A 19,111-nucleotide genomic window follows, 5' to 3' on the forward strand; every position below is an offset into this window, starting at 1 on the left:
TCTTACCAATCTGGAACCTCTGCTTTAAATACACCAATGATTTAGTCTCCACAGCCCTCTGTGATAATGAATTCTTCAGATTCACCACCCTCGAGCCAAGGAAATTCCTTTTCGTCTCAGTTTGAAAGGGTTGCCTTTTTATTCTGAGGCTGTGCCCAGGATTTGGCACTCCAAATGGGAATTTCCTCTCCATATCTATTCTATCCAATTTATCCAGGACTGTAATGTGATTTGGGACACCATGAGCCTGAGTTAACAGAGGATATAACTCTGATACAAAGTAAAGATAACCCACAGAAAGAAGATTTGTCTGATTTTACAAAGTGAAACATTAAATGAAGATTGTGCAAAAGATGGAAATAGTTATCCTCCTTTCTATCTTCACTAAATCTTAGTTCCCATTTCTACAGCTGGGTAACCCATAACCCAGCATGAGATACAGAAATTACAGTCCTCTAGTCCTGATTTCTATCCAAACACTGCAAATGCATTTTAGCAACAATAATTCTATTATGGTACTTATGATGCATCGTTTGCTCCAAGGAGTATATTAATTTGGAAGAGAAATAGGCAAGTTGGCCCCTTAAGCTCAATCTGTCATTCAGTGAAATCATGGGCCATCATACTGAAATCTCATTTCTGCATTCCTACTGACTCCCAGCAAACTTTCATCCCTTTGCTTACCAAGAAAACCTCCACTGTCTTAAAAGTATTTAAAGACAATGTTTCTGTCACCCTTTAAGGAAGAGAGACTCAAGGTCTTCTGAAGGAAAAATAAATTGTACTTCATTTCTTATACTCCTGCTGTTCACCGGAGAGTTCGAAGGTATGATTAGTAAGGGCACCAAAGCTTATGAGAAGGCAGGAGAATGGAGGTTGAGAGGGAAATTAAATCAGCCATGATAGAATGGTGGAGCAGATTCAACAGGCCAAATGGCCTAATTCTGCTCCTATGTCTTATCGTTTTATTATCACACATTGGGTATATTTCTGTTGCTTCACAGCTCCAGTGACCTTGGCCAGCTGCTGTCTGTATGGAATTTACATGCTCCCTCACAGCTGCGTGAGTTTTCAGGACCGCTCCATTTTCTTCCAACAGACATGTTGTTTACTGGGTTAACTGGACACTGTCAATGCCCCTATATCGTTGATGAGTAGCAAAATCTGAGGAGAGTTGATGGGAATGTGGAGGGAATTAAAATAAATTAGGGTAGAATTGGCATAAATGTGTGTTTGATAGGCATTGATTCTTTGGGGTGAAGGGTATCTCTTCATAGCTCTGAGATGATCTTCTCACATAGTCTGGGAAAGAATGCATCTAAATTGTCAATATGGTTATAAACTAACTGACAACGTCATTCCAGACTTTAAAAAAATCTATCCCTTTATTTATTTAGACTATAAGACCATAAAGCAGAGGGGCAGAATTAGGCCATTTGACCCATCGAGACTCCTCTGTCATCCAATCATGGCTATTCATTTTACCCTTGCTCAGCCCCACTCTTCAGCATTCTCCCTGTAACCTTTGATGCCATGGCCAAACAAAGACCTATCAATCTCTGCCTCAAATACACCCAGTGACCTGGCCTCCACAGCTGCCTGTGGTAACAAATTCCACAAATTCACCTCCCTTTGGCTAAAGAAATTTTTCCATATCTCTGTTTTAAATGGACTACTCTCTTGTCCTAGACCCCCTACTATGGGATTCACACCTTCCACATAAACTGTGTCTAAGTCTTTCAACATTTGAAAGGTTTCAATGAGATCCCCCCCCCAGCCCATCCTTCTAAATTCCAGTGAGTGCAGACCCAGAGCCATCAAATATTTCTCATATGATAACTCTTTCATTCCTGAAAACATCCTTGTGAACCTGCTCTGAACCCTCTCTAACACCAACACATCTTTTCTTTGATTAGGAGCTCAAAACTGTTCACAATACTCAAGGTGAGGCCTCACCTGTGCCTTTATAAAGCCTCAGCATCACATCCCTGCTCTTATACTCTAGACCTCTTGAAATGAATGCTAACATTGCATTTGCCTTCCTCTCCACCGACTCTACCTGTAAGTTGACCTTTTGGGTGTTCTGCACAAGGACTCCCAAGTCCCACTGCATCTCAGATTTTTGGATTTTCTCCCCATTTAGAAAATATTCTGCACATTTATTTCTTCCACCAAAGTGCAAGACCATGCATTTTCCAACATTGTATTTCATTTGCCACTTTCTTGCCCATTCTCTGAATCTCTCTAAGTCCTTCTGCATCCAGTCTGTTTCCACAACACTACCTCCACCAATCTTTGTATCATCTGCAAACTTGGCAACAAAGGCACCTATTCTGTCATCTAAATTATTGATATTGAGCATAAAAAGAAGTGGTCCCAGCACCAAACCCTGGGGAACACCATTAGTCACTGGCAGCCAACCAGAAAAGGATCCTTTTATTCCCACTCACTGCCTCCCACCAACCAGCCAATGGTCTAACCATGCCAGTAATTTTCCTGTAATACCGTGGACTCTTAACTTGGTAAGTAGCCTCAAGAGTGGCACATCGTAAAAGGCCTTCTGAAAATCCAAATATACGAGATCCACTGCATCTCCTTTATCTATCCTGATTGTAATCTCCTCAAAGAATTCCAACAGGTTCATCAGGGAAGATTTTTCCTTCAGGAAACCATGCTGATTTTGTCCTATTTTGACCTGTGTCACCAAGTACTCCATAATCTTATCCATAAAAATTGATTCCAACATCTTCCCAATCACTGTGGTCAGGCTAACTGGTATATAATTTCCTTTTTGTTGCCTCTCTTCTTTCCTAAAGAGTGGTGTGACATTTTCAGTTTTTCAGTCCTCTGGAACCATGCCAGAGGCCAATGATTCTTGAAAGACCATTGCTATTGCCCCCATAATCTCTACTGCTATCTTTTTCAAAACCCTAGGGGTGCAGTTTATCTGGTCTGAGTGACGTATGTACCTTTAGGTCTTTCAGCTTTTTGAGCACCTTCTCTCTTGTAATAATAACTGCACTCACTTCTCTTCCCATGCACCCTTCAACACCTGGAACACTGCTAGTGTCTACCACAGTGAAGACTGATGCAAAATACATCAAAGTTTTTCTGCTATTTGCTTGTCCTATTATTATTTCTCTGGCCTCATTTTCTAGTGGTCCTATATCCACTCTCATCTCTCTTTTATTTTTCAGGTACTTGAAAAAGCTTTTCCTGTGCACCTTGATATTGTTTGCTAGCAACCTTTCATATTTCATCTCTTCCCTCCTAATGATTCTCTTAGTTGCTTTCTGTAGGTTTTTAAAAGCTTCTCAATCCTCTATCTTCCCACTAATTTTTGCTTTGTTGTATGCCCTCTCTTTTGCTTTTACATTAGCTTTGACTTCCCTGTCAGCCCTTGCTATTTAAGTATTTCTTTGTTGTCGGAATACATATATCCTGCATCTTCCTTTTTATTTTAGAAACTCAAGTCATTGCTGCTCTGTTGTCATCCCTGCCCGCATTTTCTTCCAATTTACATTGGCCAGCTCCTCTCTCATACCACTGTAATTTCCTTTATTCCACTGAAATACCGCTATATCAGACTTTCCTTTCTCCCTATCAAATTTCAAGTTGAACTCAGTCACATTGTGATCACTGGCTCCTAAGGATTCCTTTACCTTAAGCTCCAGTTCATTATATAACACCCAATCCAGTATAGCAGTTCCCTTAGTAGGGTCAATGACAAACTGCTCTAAAAAGCCATCTCATAGGCATTCAACCAATTCACTCTCTTGAGATCCATTACCAACCTAATTTTCCTAATCTACCAGCAAGTTAAAATCTCCCATGACTATCAAAGCATTGCCCTTTTGACATGCCATTTCTATTTCCCATTGTAATCTGTAGCTCACATCCCAGCTACTGTTTGGAGGACTGTATATAACTGCCATCAGGGTCCTTTTTCCCTCACAGTTTCTTAACTCAACCGATAAAGATTCAATATCTTCCGATCCTATGCCTTATATTTCTAATGATTTGATTCTTTACCATTAGAGCCACACCACCCACTCTGCTACCTTCCTATCCCTCAAATACAATGTGTAACTTTGGCCATTCAGCTCCCAACTACAACCATCCTTCAGCCACGATTCAGTGATGGTCACAACATCATATCTGACGATCTGTAAAGGTACAAGAAGATCATCCACTTTAATTCCGATACTGCATGCATTGAGATATAACACTTTGAGTATTGTACTTGCTACCCTTTTTGATTCTGCATCCCTAATGTACCCTGTTCACCCTGCTGGCTACAAGTCTGTCCTATCATCTGCCTGCCCTACCTGACAGTCTGACAGACACTGTCTTTGCTTTATTACCATCCATCCTATCCTCAGTTCTTTCACTCCAGTTCACATCCCCCTGCCAAATTAGTTTAAATCCTCCCCAACATTTCTAACAAACTTGGCCAGGAGAATATTGGTCCCCCTCGGGTTCAGGTGCAACCTGTCACTTTTCTATACTTCCCCCAAAAGAGATCCAAGAAACTGAAGCCCTGCTTCCTACACCAGCTGCTCAGCCACACATTTATCTGCCAAATCATCTACCTGTTTCTACCCTCACTGGCACGTGGCACAGATAGCAATCCAGAAATTACTACCCAGCTTCTCAGCTTTTTGCCTAGCTCTCTAAATTCTATTTTCATGATCTCTTTGCTTTTCTTTCCTATTACATTGGTACCAGTATGTACAAGACATTTGGCTGCTCTCCCTCACCCTCCAGAGGGCTATGGACACGATCCAAGACACCCCTGACCCTGCCACCTGGGAGGCAACATATTACCTTGGTGTCCCGATCACGTCCACAGAATCTCCTGTCTGTTCCTCTGACTTTTGAGTTCTCTATCACTACCGCTGCCCTTTTCTCTCTCTTTCCCTTCTGCACCATGGACCCATGCTCAGTGCCTGCAACTTGGTCTCAGTGACATTCCCTTGGGAGATCATCCCCCCACAACAGTATCCAAAACTTATTACTGAGGCAAATGGCCACAGGGGTGCCTTGCACTAACCACCTATTCACAGTTCCATTTCTCCTGACAGTCACCCAGCTACCCGCCTCCTGCAACTTAGGGGTGACTACTTCTCTGTATCTTTGTTCGATGATCTCCTCACTCTCCCGAACAAGCCGGTCATCCAGCTGTTGCTCCAGCTTCCTAACACAGCCTTCAAGGAGCTGCAACTGGATGCACTTCATGCAGATTTAGTTCTCTGGGAGACTCCTGGTCTCCCAGGACTCCAACATCTGGCATGAAGAACACACAATGGCCATTTAAACTACAGTAAGTCCCCCTAGCACAGTTAAAAAAAGGGCAACTTAACAGAAACTTACTCAGACAATTAATTAATCAATCAATAAATTTATTTATCTATCTAAGTATTTATTTTATTTATCTAGTTAGTTAGAGATATGGCTTAGAAACAGGCTTTTCCAGCCTTTTGAGCCATGTTGCCCAGAACTCCATGTATTTAAAACTAGCCTCATCACACGACAATTTACAATGACCAACTAAACCACTATCTGATATGTCTTTGGACCTGAACACCCGGAGGAAACCCATGTGGTCACGTGGTGAACTTACACACGGTGCTGGAATTGAACTCTGAAATACTGGAGTCTGAGTTGTAAAAGCATTCTGGTAACCACTATGCTAACGCGGTGCCCTTACTGTGCACAGATTTTCAGCCAGTCGATAGGATTATACTATTCTGCGCCCTCCCCCCCCCCACTTTACAGGTTAAAAATGGAAGTATTAGCTGGGAACACATTTTTAAGGTGATTAGAGGAAAGTAGCGAGGGGATACCAGAGTTAAGTTTCTTTCACACAGAGGGTGATTGCTGCATGGTAGAGGCAGATACATTAGAGAGATTTAAGAGAGTCTTAGATAAGCACATTGATGATAGAAGAATGGAGGTTGATGTAGGAGTGAAGGTTTAGATTGACCTGAGAGGAGGTTAAAATGTCGGCACGACATTGTGGACCAAAGAGCATGTACTGTACTGTAATATTATTTGTTTTAAAATGCAGTGATCTAGGAATTATTAAGACCTTACAAAAACCACCTTCTAATATCGTGGTAGGAGAGAGGTGAGACTGGTTCATGTTGAGGGTGCCACTGTAGGACAATGCTATTACAGCTCTGGGCATCGGAGTTTGGAGATCAATTCCGGTGTTCTCTGTAAGAAAGCCTGTACGTTCCTCCCATGTGTGCGTGGGTTTGGTGCCACACTACCGAAGACGTACCAGTTAGTAGGATTGTAAATTGTCCTGCGATTAGGTTTGGGGTTAATTCAGTGGGCTGCTCGGCAGCATAGCTTGGTGGGCCGGAGGGGCCTTTTCTAGGTTATCTCTCAATAAAGCTGACTGGAAGGTGACAGTAACTCAAATAACCAACCTTGAAGTGGATGGGCTACAGCGGCAGAAGACCATGAAAGTTACAGGAGGTATTTAATAAAGTGACCTCTGAGTCTTCTTTGTCAGTCATCTCTTTACAGAGTTTCTGATATCTAATTAATTTCTTTTCAAAACAAAGAGGACATTATGGAGTGTTCCTCCATCCCTGTATGGCAGCAGGTTCTGTTCTGCTCTATCTTTCCCTCCCACTGGTCATTCATGAAGTGTAAACAGCATTTCACTGACAGCTCAGCTGGGAAAGGCATTGGCCACGTGGGTGAGGAAACAATCTGTTTCATTTCCTTGGTTTGTGCCAAGTCGGGAACCTTGGGAAGGCAATCTTATCTTCTTGATGAAGGGACAGGTAAATCAGTGATACAAGAAACTACAGATCCTGAAATCTGTAGCAAAAACTCAAAATGCTGGGGGAATGCAGCAAATTAGGCAGTATATGTGGAGGGGAGTGGACATTTCCAGTTAAGACCCTTCATCTGGACTAGAATTTTTTCCTCCACTGACGTTGCCTGGCTGGAGAAGTAAATCAGGTGGCAATAATAACTGGGAAGTCGTCCAAAAGTCCTTGTGTGTGTGGCTCTGAGTAGAGCTCGGGAGAATCAATTACGATTCATCATGATGAATGTCTTGCACGTCCTAGATTTGAAATCATGTCAGTTTGTGTGACTAGAACAGGATGACTAGCCAGAACAATCTTCATGAGCAGTAGTTCCTGTGTTCTGAGATAATGGCCATTTGGATAAGATGCAGTGGGTGGGGGTGGGTTGTGGGGGAGGGACAGGGGAGGTGGGAGGGAGGGGCAGTAGGGGGAAGAGGGAAGGCAATGGTTGGAGAAAAAATCTGGAATACAACTGATGGAGGAAAAATACATAAAACTTAGAATAGCACAGGCACTTTGGCTCATCATGTTGTGCTGAACTCTGAGCTAATTAGTTAACGATGCCTATTTAAACTAATCCCTACACATGGTCCATGTTGCTCCATTCTCTGCACGATGATGCGCCGATCATAGACCCTCTTCAGATTCTCTATCATATCTGCCTCCACCTCCATCCCTGTCAGTGCATTATTGGTACCCACCACAATCTCTGTTAAAGAAACTTGTCCTGTACACCTCCCATGAACTTTCCCCTTCTCAACTTAAAGTTCAAACTACATTTATTATTATTTTTAATTTTATTATTATTACATTTATTATTAGTGATCAAATTACATATATGTCACTGTATATAACCGACAAACTGGGCAAAGATAAAAATAAAGAAATAATAAACTTAAATGCATACTGTTGAAAATTAGACATTTCAACCTTGGGGAAATGATACCAGCTTTCTGCCCTAGCTTTGCCTCTCGTTTTATAAACTTCTACTGGATCTGCCCCTCAGCCGCTCCAGAGTAAACTGCTCAGGTTTGTCCAACTTTTGCACATGCCCTCTAATCCAGGCAGTACCCTGGTAAACCTCTTTTTCACCTTCTCAAAAGACTCCACATTCTTCCTATAATAGGGAGATCAGAACTGAATGTAATACTGCAGCCTCTTGACCCAATGCCTCAACTAATAAAGATAGGCATGCCAAAAAACTTTTTTACCACCCTAACAACTTGTGCAGCCATTTTCAGAACCCCAATATCCCTCTGTATATTAACACTGTTCAGGGGTCTGGTAGTGTAGCATTTAGAGTATTGCTATTACAGTGACAGCGATCCAGGTTCAGTTCCCGCTGCTGCCTGTAAGGAGTTTGTATGTTCTCCCCATGACTGCATAGGTTTCTCTGGGTGCTCCAGTCTCCTCCTCCATTCTGAGGACAGTAAGTTAATTGGTCACATTTATAATTGGGCTGCATGAGCACATTGGGCTGGAAGAGTCTGTTACCATAGGATATAGGAGCAGAATTAAGCCATTTGGTCCATCCAGTCTGCTTCGCCATTTCATCATGACTGATCCATTTTCCCTTTCAGTCCCATTCTACCTTCTCTCTGTATCCCTTCATGCCCTGGCCAATCAAGAATCTATCAGTGTCTGCCTTAAATATACTCAATGGCCTGGCCCTCACAGCTGCCCATGGCAACGAATTCCACAGATGCACCGCTCTCTGGCTGAAGAAATTCCTTCTTATCTCCGTTTTAAATAGGCGTCCTCTATTCTGAGGATGTGTCCTCTGGTCTTAGATTCTCCCACTATAGGAAGCTTCCACTTCACATCCACTCTGTCAAGGGCCTTCAACATTTGATAGGTTTCAAAGAAGTCACCCCTCATTCTTCTGAATTCCAGTGAAAACAGGCCCAGAGCCATCAAACACTCTTCATGTGACAAGCTGTTCAACCCTGGGATCATTTTCGTGAACCTCTTTCTGTGATGTATCCCTAAATAAATAAATAATATATTAAAAAAGCATCCTGTACTGTTACTTTGTGCAACACCTCACACTTGGCTGGAAACTCTGTTTGCAATTTCTGTATGCAAACGTACAACTGATGTGTATCCTGCTGTATCCTTTGGCAATCCTGTACACTCTCCACAACAGCAACAAAGTAAAGAAAGACATGAGAATGGAGCTGGCCATCTGGGCAGAGGCAAGACACCGGGACCATGCACAAATCAAACGTAAAATCTAGTAAGTTAGCTTCTCTGAATCCGTCGTAACACTTCTTGAGATTCCTGTGTCTGCGGCGTACACCAGTATATCTCAATGAGAACGGCTGCTACTACATATCCTGTGAATGGGCTTGTGATAAACAGACTGCTCATTTAAAAATAGACAGCTCCATGTGAAATGAGCTGTCACAACAGTGCAGGAATCTTCCTTCGATTGTCTTAGAACAGAAGGAGTTTCACAAGGGACCTTTCCTACATGGTTACCGACCCATTGCAGTACCAAAGCTCCCCAAACATCTGTCCTGCCCTCATAAATTAAATGCATAATCGTTGAGCATATCCGAACAATAGCTGAAGAACAATAATAATAAAACTCAGAACTGTGCAGCATGTTGTGTAGCATCTGTCAAGAGTAAAGGTCACATTGTGTGGTGTAGAGTACATTCATCAGAACTGACCTTCATCTAAAAAAAATAAACTCTCCATATCCCTCAACCGATTAAATTTGCAGCATGGATCACTGAACGAATCTGCTGCTCATAAAATGCATTCACTTAGAGACACTCTAGAGGCAAAAGGAAAAATAAGTGGAAAAGAAATATTAGCAAAGAGAAGGGGGATTTCTGCTGCTTGACTGTGTCCTGCATTTTAACAACTGAATCCACTTGATGCTTTTAACTATGCTTATATTCTTTGGTGTGAACAAATGATTTGATGTGGCTTGTGACTGCAGAATGAGTGGAAATAAGACAATGTTCTGGAACCGTGGTTTGCTTCGTTGTTACAGGTTGAGCTTGGCTGTTTGGCATCGCAATCCAATTTCCCCTTATCTCACTCAGTCTATCCATTTCAGCCTTGAAAGTTTCAACCCGTCCTATCCACAGACTTCTGTAGAAGACAGTTCAGAATTCTGTGTGAAGATGTGCATCATTATTTCCTTCCTGGATAGGCTAGCTCCAATTTTTAAAATGCTCTGAATTCTTCCACCAGCGAATATAGAAGCTCAATCTTCATTAAGCAGTTTTAAAATCATTTTACATTGATCAGATCATCACTTTGTATTCTTTGCAGAAGGGAACACTATTCAAGTGTATTCAACCTCTTTTTGAAATGATTATTTATTTATTTTTATTTAGAAATTGCATAGTTAGTGAGAAGGGCCTGTACTGCACTGTATTGATCTGTGTTTGCTAATATCTCCATCAACACTTCACCATTTAAATGTTGAGGGTACAATTTAAACATTGTTTAAATTGTACCCAGAGGAATGCTAATGTCTTAATCTTTATAAATTGCTGCTGCTAACTACTAGGCCTAGCTATTTTACGGTGCGTTTATTTTTATTTATTTTTTAAAGAGGTATAGCATGCTAACAGGCCCTTTCGGCCCAACAAACCTGCAATGCCCACTTACACCCATGTGAGCAATTAATGGACTAACTTGTACGTCTTTAGAATGTGGGAGGAAACTGGAGCACCTGGAGTAAACCCACTTGATCACTAGGAGAACGTACACTTCTTACAGACAATGGCAGAATTGAACCTGTGTCACAGGCTCTGTAGTAACATTACATTAATGACCATGCTATTGTGCCACCCCACACCGATATTCATTGTAACCACAATATCCCGTGTAAGGCGTGCTTCCAGAACACAATATTCTGATGCAATCCAATTAAAGCCCAACAAAACTGAAGCATACAATCCTCCTGTTGAACGTCAGTTCCTTGGAGATAAAGATCAACATTTCATTTGTGTTTTTGATTGGCTTTCAACTTGCAGATCATCTTATAATAATTTGTTTCTCCGTAGCTCCTCTGATTTGTCTTTCTTGGATCTAAAGAGCATGAGTTCACTCTCACACTGAACTTCATTTGCATGTTAACTAAGTTACCTCTGAATGAAACTCACAATAAAAGTTGCAGATTCTGGAAATCTGGAAATTAGCAATTTTAAAAGCAGAAAATTCTTGAAAAACTCAGCAGGCTGGACAGCAGCTGTGGAGAGAGAAACAGTCAATGTTTCAGTTCTGCAACATTTCATCACAATTTTCTTTATCATCCTCTTTGGCACCTTCCCTTCCGACTCAGTAACCTCTGCAAATTTAGCTCGCTAATCCTTTATCCAAACCATGTTGCAAAGTGAATCCCAGCTTTTGACTTTGTTCCAGCCTTGAAGTAACAGTGCATAGAGCAGTTTCCTATTACGTATTTCTTCGTGGGCCTTGAAAGAATATAGCATAAGCTGACCATAGCACATTGGCTGAATAATTAACAGGTAAAGTTGCAGTAACAGGGTTTTTAATCTGATATTAGGCGTAATACATAATTACTGAATCCCCAAAAAAGGTAAAATGTCCCAATGTTCAGTAAGTTAACTCTGGTCAATATATAAATAAACCTATCTCATTAGGCTGCTTTTGATTTTGTGCTCACTTCATTCATAATCTGATCTTCATTAAACAGGTTCTAGAAGTCTTAAATTTGATATGTAACTTCATAGAAGCTACCTAGTCACCATACCAGTGACTTCTTCAAAAATATTGAACTAGTTAGCCAGGCATGATTTAGCCTCAGCAAAGCACATGAACCCAGAACAGTTCAGATTTGCCCCAGTTCTCAGTCACTCAGCTCTGTTATCCCTGGCATGGTTTTCTGTTTTCCTGTTTGGAAACTCTTAATACTTCTTTTGTATCCCTTTTTGCTTTTCATTATCTTCCAACTTGTTGTTTGTACTGATGTCAGACTGTTCTTTTGGCTTTATACTCTCTCTTGGTTCTGTTGACCACTGTTGCACATGTGTATAGAGCTTATGGGATTTATAAAAAATGTTTTGTAAAATACTTACTCCAATACTGAAGCCTGCAGATTTTCCTGCTAACAGTTCAAACCAGATTACTGAGGCTGATCTATATTTCACATCTTCATCATTATCCTTTACTGAAGATTTATTTCTTCACTTTTTCATTCTTCCCTGTTCAAACTCTAAACCAGTTATGGTTTGAAAGGTGCCCTCTTACTCTCACTGTTAGATTGTTGACTAGTTCAGGCTTATTATTTATCATTACATTTAATGCTGATGTTAGTCCTAAACAGCTGGGATGGATCTTGCTACAAGAATAATGTCACTTTAACCTTGCACACCATTAGTATAGCATAATTAACCATCAAATTCAGTGCAGTAAGTGACCTGCCATGAGTTGTGAATCTCTACATTTGGCTGATTCAAACTCAGTGGCTACTTTATTTGGTACCTCCTGTACCTATTAAAGTGGCCACTGCATGTATGTTAGTGGTCTTTTGCTGTGTCTTATGCCCACTTCAATATTCAACATGTTGTGCATTCAGAGGTGTTCTTCTGCTCGCTGCTGTTGTAAAGCGTGGTTATTTGAGTTAATCTCCCCTTCATTTCTGCTTCAACCAGACTGGCCATCCTCCTCTGAACTCTCTCATTAACAAAGTGCTTTTGCCCACAGAACTGCCGCTCACTGGATATTTTTAGTTTTTCGCACCATTCTCTGTAAACTCTAGAGAGAGTTGTACATGAAAATCCCAGGAGGTCGGCAGTTTCTGAGATACTCAAACCGCCCTGTCTGATACCAAGAGAGATTCCACGGTCAAAGTCACTTAGATGAAATTTTCTTCCACATTCTCTTGTTTGGTCTGAACAACAACAGGACCTCTTGACCATGTCTGCATGCTTTTATGTTTTGAGTTGCTGCCAGCTGACTGGCTGCTTGGAGGAAGTGTGCAGGTTTGCCTAATGAAGTAGCCACTGAGTATATGTCATTCCGCTGCTTGCTTCCCAACAGATTAAGTATTTGCTGACTTGGGACATTAATTACCTGCCTTGAAGTAATAATGCACTCTTATATGCTGACTGGTGGTGTGCTGCAGGGATCGGTGATGGGTCTGTTGTTACTTCACATCTATATTAATAATTTAGATGATAATGTGTAACAGCAAATCTGTGGATGACACCAAGAATGGAGTGTGGTGAGCAGTGAGGAAAGCTATCAAAGCTTGTAACAGGATCTGGAACAGCTGGGAAAATGGGCTGAAAATTGGCAGATGGAACTTCATGCAGAAGATGTGAAGTGTTGCATTATGGGAGGACAAATCAGTGTCAGACTATTACAGTGAATGTTAGTGCTCTGAAGTGTGCAGAAGAGCAAAGGAACCTGGAAACACAGACCCATAATTCCTTGAATGTAACATCACAGGTAGACAGTTTTTGGCACATTGGTTTTCATGAATCAGGGCATTGAGTACAGGAGTTGGAATATTATGTTGAAGTTGTATAACATGCTTTAGGGGAGATCTTATAGAGGTATACAACATTATGAGGAGTATAGATAGGGTGCAGGCTTTTTTTTAACCTCAGGTTGGGTGGGACAAGAACAAGAGGTTATAGGATTAGGGTGAAAGATGAATTTGAGGGGGATCTTCTTCACTCAGAGGGTGGTTCGAGTGTGAACTGAGCTGCCTGTGGAAGAGATAGATGTTTGTCCAATTGTAACATTTAGGAGAAGTTTGGATAAGTACATGGATGAGAGAGGTATGGAGGGCTATGGTCTGGGGGCAGCTAAGCAGAAAACCAAGCTAGCATGTACGTGCCATGATGAATGAATCATGCCAGCACCTCTCTTTGAAGTTTGCGAAGATTCAACATGTCATCTAAAACTTTGACAAACTTCTATAGATGTGTGCAGAACTGACTGGTTACATCACAGCCTGCTATGTAAACACCAATGCCCGTGAGCAGAAAAGCCTACAAAAGTAATGGATACAGTCCAGTCTGTTACAGATAAAGCCCTCCCCTCATTGAGCACATCTACATGGAGCACTGTTGCTGGAAAGCAGCATCCATCTTCAGGGATCTCCACCGCCCAGGACATACTCTCTTCTCGCTGCTGCCATCAGGAAGAAAGTACAGGAGCTCAGGATCCACACCACCAGGTTCAGGAACAATTATTACTCCCAACCATCAGGCTCTTGAGCCAGAGGGGACAACCTCACTCAACCCCATCACCAAACTGTTCCCAGAACACATGGATTCATTTTCAAGGGCTCTTCATCTCATGTCCTCAATATTTATTTATAATAATTATTATTTGTGTTTCTTTTTGTATTCACACAGCTTGTTGTCTTTTACACATTGTTTGTTGGTCAGTCTTGCTGTGTGCAGTCGTTCATCCATTCTATCGCGTTTTTTTTTACATTTACTGTGAATACCCACAAGAAAATGTATCTCCGGTTGTATATGGTGACATATGTGTACTTGGATAATATACCTGTTTTTCACTTTGCACAAGGTAGGCCTGTTTCCATGCTGTAGTCTTTACTTCCCGAGGGATACAACAGAGTAACAGGCCCGAGTTGGTGCCACACATTCATATCCATGTGACCTATTAACCTCGTAACCCGTACGTCTTTGGGATGTGGGAGGAAACCCGAGTACCCGGAGGAAACACACAGGGAGAATGTACAAACTCCTTACAGAGAGTGGCAGGAATTGATCACCGCTAGCGTGCTCCACCATAATAGCAGAGAAATTAAAATCAACTGGCTAAAATTAGGGCGGAGGGACTTGGGAGGGATAAGGAAGGTCGATGGAAAGATTTGGAAAGGTTTGGTCCCCTCCCCCTTCGTTCCACCCAGAATAACTCTGTTGGCCAAATCTTTGACCTGCTGCCCGTTCTCTGCCTTTCGGAACCTCGCTATGCTTTGTGAGATCACCTTCTTCGCAAACCCGGGTCTCTCAGTGACTGGTGTGTTCTCTGCTGGATTGGCCCACTCTAAAATAAGATTCCCTTTTCAACCCACCGCGCTGCATTAGACGTGGGCCGTCAGCTTGCTGGCCGTAGCCACCTTGTCACATATCACACCCTTCCTTTTCACCTACATTTATCATGGCAGCCTGCGAGACAACGATAAGCGTAACAGTTCCAACTGCAATGCCTTAGAAGGACAGCGCAAGTTAGCGCGAGCAAACTGTACTTGGATTAATGACAGGAGCTGCCAAACGAGAGAAGAGGTTGGATTTTACAGAAATGTTACAATTATTTCTCCTCTCTTCATCGACCAACCTAGGGTCAAAGTAGATCGCTGCCACATTGCCTTGGCTCGGGGACGTGCGAGAGGCAAGTCCGGACTGTAAAATCAGCATTGCACTCGGGGAAGGGAGCAGCACTGGTCACGGACGCTGAGTGAAGGTGCGGGGCTGCTTTGCCATCGAGGGATGACGGCTTGCCGGAGCTGATAGGCTGGCGCAAGGCTGGAGGCAGGACCTAGGCTGCTACCACGCGAATGTCCACACTTGACAATTCGCCACCAACAGCACAGCCGGAGGAACCCGCAAGAAGCTCCCTCCTCCTCGGGAGGGGTTTTCTTTGAGAGACTCTTGACCTGATCGCAAGCGAACAACTTTGCTCTCACCGCAGGATGTACCTCAACGGTGAGTACCTCCTCCTCCTCTACACCCCCCCCCCCCTCCTGCCCCGTGACTAACAAAAGGGCGTTTTTAAGAACGCGCACCCGACTACTTTTGCTACGGACGGAAGATTTAAGTTGGTCCCAAGTTTAGCAGTTAAGCTGACTTAGACATGATTGCAAAGCCGTGACAGGTGGGGAATATTTTAAGGGCGTGAAACAGAGGCTTTGCTTCTAAGAATACCGGATCTGTTGCACGGAATGTGAATTGCGGACTTTCGTTTATACCTGTTTAGTTGGCTTATTTTAAACCCTGTTTGAAATTAGCTGCAAAATCAACGCCGAACGAAGCAGGTAATACTGAATGTGGTTCTCATCTGGGCGAAATGTACGTTCGGCTCTCCGGCCTCGGTGATGTAAGCGGATTGTGTACGTGATCTGATTTAAAGGGACTCTCAACTTGTCCCCTCTCCGGGAAGGCAGAGCGACACTGCACTGCACCATTTGTATGTTTATTATATTTTAAATCAAACCACGATGTGAATGTAACTGACCTTTATTTTAAATCGGCGCAGTAGCTGCCCTGGTTATGTGCTGCTCTGCTTGCGCGCTCTCCCGATTTTAAGCGGGAGGTCACGCCAGGTGACGGCTTCGTGATTCTGGTTGAAAGGAAACCTCCGGCTCGCGTTGGGGATTAGGGTGATGGGCGAAGGATATTGGTGTACACATCGGTGGAACTTTATGGTCGGGATTGGCATCAGGAAGCATTGCCTTTATTTCGCTGGTTTCCGCGGTTGAATTATTTTTGGGAGGAGCCTGGTGGTTAAAGCGATGCAAGTCACGCCTGTACCAAGAGCGAAGATCAAGCCCCGTACAATAATTTTCCGAAATAAGTGCTGATGTTAATTAAAGTTTGTAGTCACTGGGCAAATTATATTTTCACCTACCCATCCCATTCCATTCTGAGCGATGTAGGTTAACTGAAGATTAAAATGTATTTTAAAACGAATCCATGTCAGTTGCCTTTGTTTTTTAGCTCTCAATGTCATGTTGACTTGACTGATGATCTTCTCTAGATCGACGGTTTCTGTGAGAATGCTTGAAGGAAACAGCGTCCTGCCGAAGGATATCAAAATATTGTGAGGTTTGACGACACTTCATATAGTCTGCCGTTAGGAGTACATTTTAGAATATAATATGGTAAAATTATGACAGCACCAGGCCCATTGCTTGTTCTTAGTTTCATTATTTCTGTGTAACCGCCCATTATCTTTTGGAGATGTTAATTCCACCTCCATCTGCTGTCAGTGAGCTGCAGATCACTTTGGCCCGTGTAGACTTGCATCCATGTCCTATTGCTTTTTAATTCAAACCTTTCAGGATCCTTGTATCTTTTGCCCAAAAATTTCATTTTGTGTTTGTTGATCCTCAAACCACCTACCAATGGGGATAGCTTGCTTCGAGTTGACCTTGTATCATCCCTCCAACTCTTGAATACCTGCAAGAAAATGAATCTCAGGGTAGTATATGGTGACACACAGTATGGTATTTTGATAATACCTTACTTTGGTAATAAATTCACTTTGAAGTTTGAACCTTGAATCAATCTTCTTTGCTCCAAAGAGAACAATCTCAAGTTTTCCACTCCAGCTTCTGTTTACCCCCAGGTGTTCCCAACCTGGGGCCCACAGACCCCTTGCTTCATGGTATTGGTCCATGGCATTAAAAGTTTTGGAGTTCCTGGTTTACCTGAAATCTTTAATTCTTGAAATATCAAGGGCAGCTGAAGAAAATCAGCAAAGAATTTTCTTTTCCATAACTTACTTCTCCACTTCTGGTCTAAAGACCATAAAGACCGTAAGACATAGAAGCAGAATTAGACTATTCAGCCCATCGAATCTGCTGTGCCATTCCATCATGTTTGATCCTGGATCCCACTCAGCCCCATACGCCTGCCTTCTTGCCATATCCTTTGATGCCCTGACCGAACAGGTAGCAATCAACTTCTGTCTTAAATATATACATGGAATTGGCCTCCATTGCTCTCTGTGGCAGAGCATTCCACAGATTTACTACTCTCTAGCTAAAAAAAAATCCTCATCTCTGTTCTAAAGGTTCACCCTCAGTTTTAAGGCTGGGCCCTGTAGTTCTGGATACCCCCACCATCAGAAACATCCTCTCCACATCTACCCTATCTAGTCCTTTCAATATTAGGTAGGATTCTGTGAGATTTCCTCCCTCCAACATTCTTCTAAATTCCAGTGAGTACAAGCCCAAAGCTGCCAAATCCTCCTCATATGTTGACTCCTTCATTCCGGGAATCATCCTTGTGAACCTCCTCTGGACTCTCTCCAATGACAACACATCCTTTCTGAGATATGGGGCCCAAAACTGTTGACAATACTCCAAGTGCAGTCTGACTAGTGTCTTCTAGAGGCTCAGCATTATCTTCTTGCTTTTATATTCTATTCCTCTTGATATAAATACCAACATTGCATTTGCCTTCTTTTTAGGCTCAACCTGTAAATGAACCTTCTGGAAATCTTGCACTAGGACTCCTAAGTCCCTCTGCACCTCTGATGTTTGAACCTTCTCCCCATTTAGATAATAGTCTGCACTATTGTTTCTCTTACCAAAATGCATTAACACACATTTCCCAACCCTGTATTCCATCTGCCACTTTTTGCCCATTTGTCCAATTTGTTTAAGTCCTGCTGCAATCGCATTGCTTCCTCGGCACTACCTACCCCTCCACCCATCTTCGTATCATCTGTAAACTTTGCCACAAAGCCATCAATTCCATTATCTAGGTCACTGACAAACAAAGTGAAAAGTAGTGGTCCCAATACTGACCCCTGAGGAACACCACTAGTCACTGGCAGTCAACCAGAAAAGGTCCCTTTTATTCCCACTCACAGCCTTCTGCCTGTCAACCAATCTTCTAGCCATGCCAGTATCTTTTCTGTAACACCATACCATTTTATCTTGTTCAGCAGCCTTATGTGTGGTACCTTATCACATGCCTTCTGTAAATCCAAGTAAGTGACATCCACTGCCTCTCCTTTGTCCACCCTGCTTGTTACTTCCTTGAAGACTTTAACAGATTTGCTAGGCAAGATTTCCCTTTACAGAAACCATGCTAACTTTGACTTACTTTATCATTAGTCTCCAAGTACCTCAAAACCTCATTGTTAAAAATAGACTCCAACACTTTCTCAACCACTGTGGTTAGGCTAGCTGGTCTATAATTTCCTCTTTTTTGCCTTTCTCCCTTCTTAAAGAGTGGAGTGACATTTGCAGTCTTCTAGTCGTCCGGGACCTTGCCAGAATCAAGTGATTCTTAAAAGGTCATGACCAATGCATCCGTTATCTCTTCAACAACCTCTCTCAGGACTTTGGGATGTTGTTCATCTGGCCCAGGTGACTTATCCACCTTAAGACCTTTAAGTTTGCCTAGCACTTTTTCCTTTGTAATAGCAATGGCACTCACTCTTGCTCCCTGACACTCACAGACCACTGGCACACTGCTAGTGTCTTCCACAGTGAAGACAGATGCAAAGTACCCATTAAGTTCATCTGCTATTTCTTTGTCCCCCATTACTACCTCACCAGCATCATTTTTCAGTGATCCAAT

The 19,111-nt window shown here is 42.4% G+C and overlaps 1 protein-coding gene and 1 long non-coding RNA gene across 6 annotated transcripts in view; one reads left to right on the forward strand and one right to left on the reverse strand.

The window, feature by feature from the left end:
• LOC132391906 (uncharacterized) overlaps nucleotides 1–19,111 on the reverse strand; it is a 199,582-nt gene that overhangs the window by 74,453 nt on the left and 106,018 nt on the right. For 3 of the 4 annotated variants that reach the window (XR_009511383.1, XR_009511382.1, XR_009511381.1), the window contains exons 6-7: nucleotides 16,032–16,975; nucleotides 10,958–11,043 (exon numbers count right to left, since the gene is read on the reverse strand). This is a non-coding gene — a long non-coding RNA (uncharacterized LOC132391906). Of the gene's footprint in view, nucleotides 1–10,957; nucleotides 11,044–15,826; nucleotides 16,976–19,111 lie in introns of those variants that run through there. The other variant, XR_009511384.1, reaches the window with a different exon arrangement.
• The window catches only part of LOC132391901 (leucine zipper putative tumor suppressor 3), a 234,527-nt gene continuing 229,738 nt past the window's right edge, over nucleotides 14,323–19,111 (forward strand). Inside the window, exon 1 of one of the 2 annotated variants that reach the window (XM_059965659.1) lies at nucleotides 14,323–15,502. The gene's annotated coding sequence lies outside the window, so the exon portion shown is untranslated. Of the gene's footprint in view, nucleotides 15,503–15,556; nucleotides 15,832–19,111 lie in introns of those variants that run through there. The other variant, XM_059965660.1, reaches the window with a different exon arrangement.

This window comes from Hypanus sabinus, chromosome 3 (assembly GCF_030144855.1).
Source record: "Hypanus sabinus isolate sHypSab1 chromosome 3, sHypSab1.hap1, whole genome shotgun sequence".
NCBI lineage: Eukaryota > Metazoa > Chordata > Chondrichthyes > Myliobatiformes > Dasyatidae > Hypanus > Hypanus sabinus.